Source organism: Suricata suricatta, chromosome 2, assembly GCF_006229205.1.
Source record: "Suricata suricatta isolate VVHF042 chromosome 2, meerkat_22Aug2017_6uvM2_HiC, whole genome shotgun sequence".
Taxonomy (NCBI): Eukaryota; Metazoa; Chordata; class Mammalia; order Carnivora; family Herpestidae; genus Suricata; species Suricata suricatta.
Window position 1 is genome coordinate 55,361,560 of NC_043701.1, and position 9,621 is coordinate 55,371,180.

Genomic DNA, 9,621 nt, shown 5'->3' on the forward strand with positions numbered 1-9,621 from the left:
GAGAAGGGTGGTGGCAGCTGAAATCTCTTGCCCTTAAATAGCTGTCAGCTCAAAACTATAAACAGTAAATACTGTGAAGCCTGTCTTAAACCGCAGCCCAAGGGAGCAGCAGAAATTGGATGCCTCTTCCAAATGATCTTTAAGTAAAGGTTGAAAACAATAGCCTTGGGGATAGTTTCAAACGGTGGCTCAAGACGGAGTTGTCTGTTGGGAAAGATTGCCAGTCCCGGCTTTGCGCGCGGTTCGCCTGCCTGCTCTGAGACACATAATGAAAAAGGGAGCTTGGAGTTCATCTCGGTGTTCAGAGAGCCTGGGAAAACCCACAGCATTTGAAAATGTCCGAGTACATTCTCTGCTTGTGGTTGCAGCTCACCAGATTTGAAAAGATAAAAGAACAAGTGAAAAGATGAACTCTCCCCCTCCTCCTCCCTCTCTCCTCCCCAAGCCTCCAGGCATCGCACCAGCCTCCTGCCCCAATCCCGAGAGCACACGGGTTTGGGGTGCCTGTGATTTGGGGGTGCCGAAAGCAAGCCCAGGTGCTCTGACACAGGGGCTGGCAGCTCCGCCCAAAAGCTGGGGCAGTACCAACTGTGCAAGAGGCCAGAGAGGCCCTGGCAAGGGGACTGAAGGGCCTGGGGACCTGGGGGTGAGACCCCCACCCCCACCCCCAGCACTTGACAGTGGCCACGGGTGCGCTTCTTTCCCAGACTGGAGCGACCGCACTGAACTGGGGTCTGCGGTGGGAGCCGGCCGGGGTGTGCCCGGGACGGATTTTCCGTAAACGCTGCTCACCCTCGGAGTCCTCCGGGGGATGGCCCAGGGTACGGACGTTCCTAGAAACGGTGCGGACGTCGCTTGCTTGCTCCAGGCCCCGCCGGGGCTGCCCGGCAGAGCAACCGCAGACCCTTGTTTTCCTTCTCCCGGAACTGACCCTGAGCCCGGTGCCAGCTAATCCCAACCCGACTCAGGTTGTCGCCGCGGGCTGACCCCCCTCCCTCCCCACCCGCGGGTCACCTGTCACCGCGCCCGCCTGCTCTCGACTTTGCCTTCGGGGCGTCAGACGGCGCCACCAAACAGTTTCCCTCCGGCCTGGCCTCTCCAGGAGCTGCTGTTGCCCCTGCTGCTCTCAGGCACCTGCACATCTTAGCTTCTGGCAGGCTTGGGGGGGGGGGGGGGGGGGGGGGGGGGGGGGGGGGGGGGGGGGGGGGGGGGGGGGGGGGGGGGGGGGGGGGGAGCGGGGATTGCCTCATCCCGTGGGAGCGCTGCCAAGGCGCGTCCTGACCGCCCACCTGCCTGGACACTTACAGGTCACTTGCAGGTTAGGTTAACAAAGCATCATGCTAACAGTTCCTGATGTGAAAGCGTCCCGTTTCTCATCAAAATGCTCGAGATCATAAAATACTCCCATTTTGTTATCCCATGGACTGTAGATTCTGTCGTGTGGGCCTTGAACCCAGGAACTCCCCGATGAAGAGGCAGGGGGGCGAGGTGGAGGGAGAGTCCTGGGAGGGCAGACTCGAACCTACACAGAGGTGAAGCTGACTCCACGCTCAAAGCTGTTCAGCACTCCATGCCTCAGTTTCCCCATTTATGTAATGTCTATTATTAATAGTTTGATTTGATAGTATCTGTTTCGCTTTTAAAAAAAAGATAATCCGTATTAAGTGCTAAGCTCAAGGCTGGCACATAGTCAATAATCAATGTTAGCTATTCTTGTAATTATTTTTTCTGTAAATACAACAGCAAGTATTAAGAGCTTCCTTTTGCGTTTGCTCTCAATTGTTGGACTACATGAAACCTTTTTAGAAGTAAAATATAAGGCAAAGGACTTTGGTTTTCCTACTTTTCTGTCTAAATATTTACAAGAGAAACTGACAAAGACAAAATGACAAATTAAAGCAAAGATACTCAGTAACAGAAAACCAAAGGCAGGATGATCAATTTTAGTGTCAAATAGGGCACAGATATTAAAGGAAGACAGAGTCATTTTTTGTGTTCATTAAAGACAACATCTAAACTGAAGTGTAACAGTAGAAAACAGAGAGGTGCTAACAATTTGATGTTCATAATTTTGTAAGCATTTTCTTAAAAATGACTCTCAAAATTGTACAAAATTCTGGCCTCACAAACCAGAGTGTGTCCCTGAAAATATATAAACAAAACCTGTTAGAAGTATAAGGAAGTTAAATAAATTAAGCTTTCATATATTTGACTAGAAAACAGGGGTAAGGGAATATTTAACAACACAGTAAGATGGTATCATACAGTATGTAGAAAGAAAGAACACAAACGCAGTTTCTAATATATGTCCTGAAGTCAAGTAAGTTTGAAAAACACCCAGATCAGTTCCCCTTGGAGAGTCACCTTTAAAATCTTAATCAGCATATTAAATAATGACTCTGAGAAATCCAAGGACTAAGGTTAACTCCTTTTTAAAACATTTTTTATAGTTTCTTTATTTTTGAGACAGAGAGAGACAGAGCATGTGTGGGGGAGGGGCAGAGAGAGAGGGAGACACAGAATCTGAAGCAGGCTCCAGGCTCTGAGCTGTTGTCACAGAACCTGACGCAGGGCTCAAACCCATGAACCATGAGATCATAACCTGAGCTGAGGTCAGCCACTCAACTGACTGAGCCACCCAAGTGTCCCAAAATTTAACTCTTAAACCTAGTGTTTTCCACCATTTTCATTTGAACAAGGGATACTCTTTTTCACAACAGTGGTATTAAATTTCTATCAATCTTTAATAGATGTATTTTGGGGTATACTAACCTAGAAGCATTGCCATTAAGATAAAATAAACAAAAAGGAAGGATAACTCTATCAACCACATAATATACCTTATGGAACTATGTCAATATTATATAAAAGGCTACTGGAAAGAACACCAATTTGCATTTTGCACAGATTGTATTTTTCTTTTCAGATCACTGGAGGTAATCATTGAAAAAAATTAGAACTATTGTAATATTTTAGCATTTTAAAACATAAATATATTAATAAACCAATATTTCATGTATGATATCTATAATGCCCTAGAAAATATCATAAATAAAAATCTTTTATTCACATTAATGAAAGGCTTAGCTACCTAGAAATGACGTTTGACTCGGTTCACGTTACCTCCTCTGGAAGACTTTGCCTGACCTGCTTTTCCCTGTCCTCCGTCACCTTCCATCCTGTGCCTCTCTTTCTAGCAGAACTCATCTCACTGACAGCAGTCATCTGTATGCCTGTTGCTCGTTCCCCTCCGAGCACACAGACCTGAGACCCTCCTGAGCACATACTAATTTTAGCATCACCAACATATAGCACAGTGGCTGGTTAAGAGGTGCTCAACAAATATTGATCTATCCAAGTAATTAGCCAACTATTTGAGCCTTACAAGAATATAAATATCCAATTTCCTTGACACTCTTTTTAATCTATTACCTACCTATACTATTCATATTTTTACATTTTTAATGTTGATTTATTCTCAAGAGAAAGAGAGAGAGAGAGAGAGAGAGAGGCAGAGAATGAGCCAGGTAGGGGGTGGTGGGCAGAATAAGAGGAAGACACAGAATCCGAAGTGGGCTCCAGCCTCTGAGCTGTCAGCACAGCCCAATGGGGGGCTCAAACCCACGAACCATGAGACCATGAACTGAGCCAATGTCAGACACTTAAGCTACTGAGCCACCCAGGTGCCCCCATATTTTTACACTTAGAAGTCTCTTCTTTTAAAGCAGGGAGGGGTTGAATTTTAGATTGAATGGAAATTACTGCCTTATTTCCTGGAAAATTAGAAACTTTAAAAAATCAGTTAAAGAATCAGTAATGTGAATATGTATCTGCTAAGATGAGGATACCTCACACTTGTATGTGTCATAATGGAACAGGGCTCATGCCAATAGCCTGGAAACGCCATGGAGCCGGAGGCCCAGGTCCACCTGGGGAAAGGCTGCACCCAGTTCAGTTCCATCGGCCCCTCCATCTTCCATGGCTCCAGGTTTGGGCTGTTGGCAGCTCTCAGCCGTCCCCCAGGCAGCTGGCATCTGAGCTAAGACGGCCTGATGTCCGAGCCCAAGTGTTAATCCCCTGCCTGCCAGGTCATGCCCACTGTCATTCTACTTTAAAGAGAAAAGCAGCAAGGGAACCAGGGTCCCTCTTTGTAAGCCAAGCCCCTTGTGTCACAAACACGTGACAATAGTCACCTGTGACCTGCTGGTCTCTCTCAAGTCCCAGCCTGCCCAAGTGACCGTGACTGGTGTCTGCCATACGCTTTGGCTCAACAGGCACAAATCATTGGCAGACTCGTGTGTTCTGGTTGTTGATGGAGGGGGACTGTCAAATAAGTCCATTTTATTCAGCAAAATTGTTTGCATACGTTAGTAGATGATGCCATCACCTCAAAAATTAAACTTTACTTCTGATTAAAGGTATATTGAACTCCAGAGGTTTGTCCTGTTTTGCTTTATTTTGTTTTGTTTGGGTAGGTATTTTGTACTAACTCAGTACTTTTATGTGAAAATTTAGACGGGATTTAAAAATGAGAGAAAACAGACTCACTTCAGGGCACTGAGTTTAGACATTAATCACTAGTAACTGATCTAGATGCTTCTCCTTTGTGCATTCTATATTCCTCTTACTATTTGTTTCATAGGTGAACATGGAACGGAGTATTAGAGCAGAGTCTTCTTTATAAATCAGTGAACAGAAAATATTAAGAAATTATCTTTCTCTGCAAGGTAATGTCTTCTATTCTTACCATGCACATTAACCTATAATAAATATACAATTAAAGGTAAAAAAAAATTTCAAGGATTTTTTAAGGTTTTCTTATATGGGATAATTCTCTTGCAGGCAACCATTTATTAAGCACCATATTTAGGGAGTTAATAAGTTCATTTTGACTGTAATTTGAGAACCAGCTTACTTATTTGCATGAATTCAGTGATTCTCTAGAACCTTCCAAATATATATCTGAATCAGATCACAGCATCTACTTTACGTGTGAAGGGACACGTACTAACCAGATAGCTTACAATTTTTTTAATGTTTTTATTTTATTTTTTGAGAGACAGAGAGTGCAATCAGAAGAAGGGTAGAAAGAGAGGGGGACAGAAGATCCAAAGTCTGACCTGACAGGCTGACAGCAGTGACCCCGATGCAGGGCTCAAACTTAAAACCACGAGATCATAACCTGAGCCAAAGTCGTATACTTGAACTACTAAACCACCCAGACGCCTCACTCACAATTTTATATATTATATATCACCTGCCTGTTTACTCAAATTTCATAATTAATTCCTTGAGAATATCGTAGGTGCCTAATAATAGCTTGTGGAATGAATGCACAAAAGATATTGGAAGTTCATTGAGATCAGAGTATCCAGTTACAGGGCCAAATGTTGCAACAGGAACAGTTTAAAGCAGGGGACTGAAAGGAAATGACGGCCCAGTTAGATGCTCACACCAGAGATCAGGCACATTTCCATTGCTTGGGGAACTGAGAGGGGTTGGCTGTGAGATGTTCAGAGCAGGACATCTCTGAGGGGTGAGTCAGTACAGACCCCGGGGCGGGGGGGGGCATTTTCCAAGTCTCCCCTTACTTACTTCCAGGGCACCATAATTGGCTCAGTTGCTACTAGAAAAGACCCCTGAGAACAGTTAGAATTGAGAAAAAAGTTTTAGGCCAAAGAAGCCCTGGATAGTTTTAGTTTGCCTTATATTTTGTGTCAAAGAAAGAACCAAGAGTGGATACTATTTCTGGAAAGCCAGGACTTAGCTTTTTTGTTGTTGTTTGCTTTCTTTCTTTCTTTCTTTCTTTCTTTCTTTCTTTCTTTCTTTCTTTCTTTCTTTCTTTCTTTCTTTTTTTAGGCAAGTAATTATCAAGAGAGCATAGCCTTTTTATTGTTCTAAATCCAATGAAGCAGATGCCCCTGCTATGACCTCTGGAGGCCCCGCCAGCTGAGGCTCAGCGTGGCAAATCCCAGTGAATCCTCCATTGTCATAACCTCTGCCTGTCCCTCTGTCCTGCTCTCCCACTTCCTGGCCCTTTCCCCTCCCGCACACATGCACACTCTCAAAACAGCTTCTTACGCAGCCCCCGCCGCTGAACAAGACGCTTGTCCAAACTAAGAAACCAAGATCATGTCTGGCATTCCTTCTCAGAGAAGAAGTTCCAAACCTTTTTTAGGAAGGCAGAACGTGTGTAATACCCAGACATACATACTAGTCTAGATAGATGGATACCAGGCACTTGCTATCTCACACCGTGCCAGGACTTTCTATAATGTTTTTCCTCTTTCTTTTATTTTATTTTTGGATCAGTGTTTGATGAAAATGTTTGCATAATCCCCTAACCTTACTGCCAAACAAACACATGAGAAATAATTAAAGACTCTTGAAATATCTACTTCACATATAAAGTACATATGTATACACACATACATACATATGTATATATATCTTAAAATTATATATAAAACCTTAAAATAACCATTTGGAAATGCTTTTTCACTTGAGAAATGGTTTTTACAAGAGCACACCATTGTACAGGGAATCTACCCAGCAGAATCACTTAAGAACTCTGACGACAGAGAAAATGGAGATAAAGTTGACATTTACTGCATAGAATTCCCACCCCAAGTACAGTTGGGGCAACCTCACTATCCTATTTGGTCTCAGACTGTCATTTGAAGGGCCTTCAACAAAGGACTGTTCTGCGGAGAATGTGAAAGAATAGAAAAGAAGGGCTTCTCATAGCTCTTGTATTATTGATTTCAAATGGTGAGCTCAAGTCTGGGGGAAAGGGGGCAAGAACAAGATAATTTCTATCACCAACTTCTCAGGTGGGGTTTTATGATGGTAAACCAAGTGGGCAGGATTCCAGCTGGGTGAACTATCATTCTAGAGGGATCCCGGGACTCAGATCAGCCAGTCAGATAAGCCAAGAATGTAAGGAACCAGGTGAGTGAAGATGTGTCCTCAGGAGAGCCAAGGGTAGCTGCTTCTGTGGTCAAGTTCAAAGGCAAAGTGTGGATGCAGAAGGATGGCAAGACCAGGAGGCCCAGATATCAGGATGCTGCAGAGACAACTCAGGAGGCAAGCTACAAAAGAAAGGCTAAAAAGAGAATCAAACACAACAGCATAAACGCTCAGAAATCTAAGGCCACTCCTTGGCACATGGTGATTTGGTCTGGCTTAAAGTCATGGTGCCATCGCAAAAAGGTGGTCCATTAACCTCCATTCTCAATTTCCATCTATTCTTGCCCAACACTTGCCAAATAGAAAGGTGTGCCTCTCTCATGTTAAGGATGACTTTAGAATTTTAAAGGGAAACCAGGCTTTGGGTTGTGGTTGAGAACTTGATGTCAGCAAGGAAGCTGCTAGTACAAAATCTAAGCAAGTGAGAGAGAGAGAAAAAAAAAAAAAAAAACAAGGTTCAGCGTTCAAAACCAGCATGAGATGTGGAAAGAGGAAAGAAATAGGACTAGGACAAGGTCACATGCTTCATGTTGCAGCTGCACCAGATTCTGGAAAAGAGTAAGGAACCCTCCCTTTCCTGGATATTATTAACCACCCTTTTCTTGTGACACTTGTTCTTTTGGTTAGCACGGGGCCCTCTGTCTGGCTTGTGCTGCCCTCCATGTTTTCTCTCTCACTTTGCTTTGTGGATTCCAGTTTCTTCACCTGAGCCTTGTGTTTGACTTTCTCCAGAGCTGGCTATTAGTTCTGCTACTCTGCTCACTCTATATAATCCAGTGGGTTCTGTCATCCTTGTACTTACCTTCAATTCCTAGTGATTTCATGCTCATCTCTTCAGCCAAACCCAGGGTACCAAATTCTTCACTGGGACATCAATCTATTATGGACTCATAGTTAAGATAATCAGAATTGAGCCGATCATCTCTACTCTACAACCTTATCCCTTTAGATTCCCCATCTCAAGTGACATCCAACCCATCCATTTGTTCAAGTCAGAAATCTAGCACTCCTTCTTTGTTTCTCCTCCCTCCCTAACTCCTAGATCCAACCAACATTTGTCTCCTTCCATTGTTTCTATGTCCATTTGCTTTCATCCTGTGTCTCCTAAAAATCCCCCCTTCTATCATTCAGTTTCTGTTTTGTAGGCTTTTTCCAAGGAATTCCTATTGGTCTGCCTACCACTTATGCTGACCTTCTACAATTTATCTCTACTCCATTGCATAAGTGACCTTGCAGATTTGAAAATGTCATCTTGCTACTTATCTGGTCCAATTTTTTATTGTATTACCCATCAGATAAGGGTATCAGGATGATTTTGTATTGCCCATGGGATAAAATCTAGATTCTTTTCAACGAACCCAAGACTCTTCAGGATCCAGATCCCACAACATGCCTTCCTTACCTTATCTTCACATCCATCCCCTACGCTCACTCAACATGTAATTTTGTCAAACCGTATGACTCTTAGTAGACTTTACATTTCCCATTCTGCCAGATTCATATCTTCAACTATGCTACTCTGTTTGCTTGGAATACCTTCCCCCATTTCATCACCTGACAAACCCCTCAGCTACTTAATTCCCAGGACCCAGTGAAAAAGGAAATATGGGCTTCTTGTTTAAAACTTTTCAAGAATTTCAAAATGGCAGCAGTAGAGCATTAAACTAAGCACAGAGCCCTGCTAAGCAGAGGACCTTGGTAACATCCTCATGCCCATAAAGGCAACCTGGTCCTCAGCTTCGTTTTCTCTTCCTCTGAATTTCTTCCTATTTCCTCCATAAGATTTAAATTTCTTCTTTTACCACTACACTCCACAAACATCTCCATTCTACCACTCATCTTGCGGTATCTTCATTTTTGGTGGGCATGTTTCCTTGCTCAGCTATCACTTCCGTAGGCAGGAAATGGGCCTTAGTCAATGCTGTATATTCAACATCTAGCACAGTACATGGGACACAGTAGGTCCCCATGATGAGTTTTTTGACTGAATAATGAATTACCCCACGTTCTATAACTTCTTTTCTGTGGGATGGCATTGTTATCTCTTTGTTCAGTTTCATTTTCTGTTCCCTGATTTGGTTGTTTGGTTGGTTGCTTGACTGGTTTCAGGAATAGTTCTAAAGGACCATGGATACACAATGGCTCAGTGTCTCTAGAATTTCTAGAGGTATATACTTAAAGGGCCCCTATCTATAATGCATAATATTTTTTAACATCATTTAAAAATGGCCATTGAAAAGAAAATTTAATGACATGTCCTCTTTCTTTCTTATTTATTATTCTTTTCTTTATTCACATAATGTTTTATTTTATTTATTTTTTAAATGGTTTATTACTAAGTTGGTTTCCATATAGCACCCAGTGCTCTTCCCCACAAGTGCCCCTCTCCATGACCATCACCCTCCTTCCCCTTCCCCCCTCCCTCTTCAGCCCTCAATTTGTTCTCAGCATTCAAAAGTCTCTTTCATTTATATTTCCCTTTATGGATTTTGATACATGAATTACAAGTAATATTTTTCAGATAGTCAGAAAATATACTCTGCTTCAAAGTCATGCTACTACAATAAAACTCAGAAAAAGGCTAAACTTCTTCAGACACTCTTTTGTCAACCTCTCTTATCCTTATTAAATTCTCCTCTCCCCCATCCTCCA

General features: G+C 43.0%; 1 long non-coding RNA gene across 4 annotated transcripts in view; it reads right to left on the reverse strand.

The window, feature by feature from the left end:
• Positions 1-9,064, reverse strand: part of LOC115306252 — a 30,003-nt gene extending 20,939 nt beyond the window's left edge. For 2 of the 4 annotated variants that reach the window (XR_003915270.1, XR_003915274.1), the window contains exon 1: positions 3,849-4,099. This is a non-coding gene — a long non-coding RNA (uncharacterized LOC115306252). Of the gene's footprint in view, positions 1-3,848; positions 4,100-7,771; positions 7,847-8,969 lie in introns of those variants that run through there. The other 2 variants (XR_003915268.1, XR_003915272.1) reach the window with 2 other exon arrangements.
• Between the last annotated feature and the right edge of the window lie 557 nt (positions 9,065-9,621).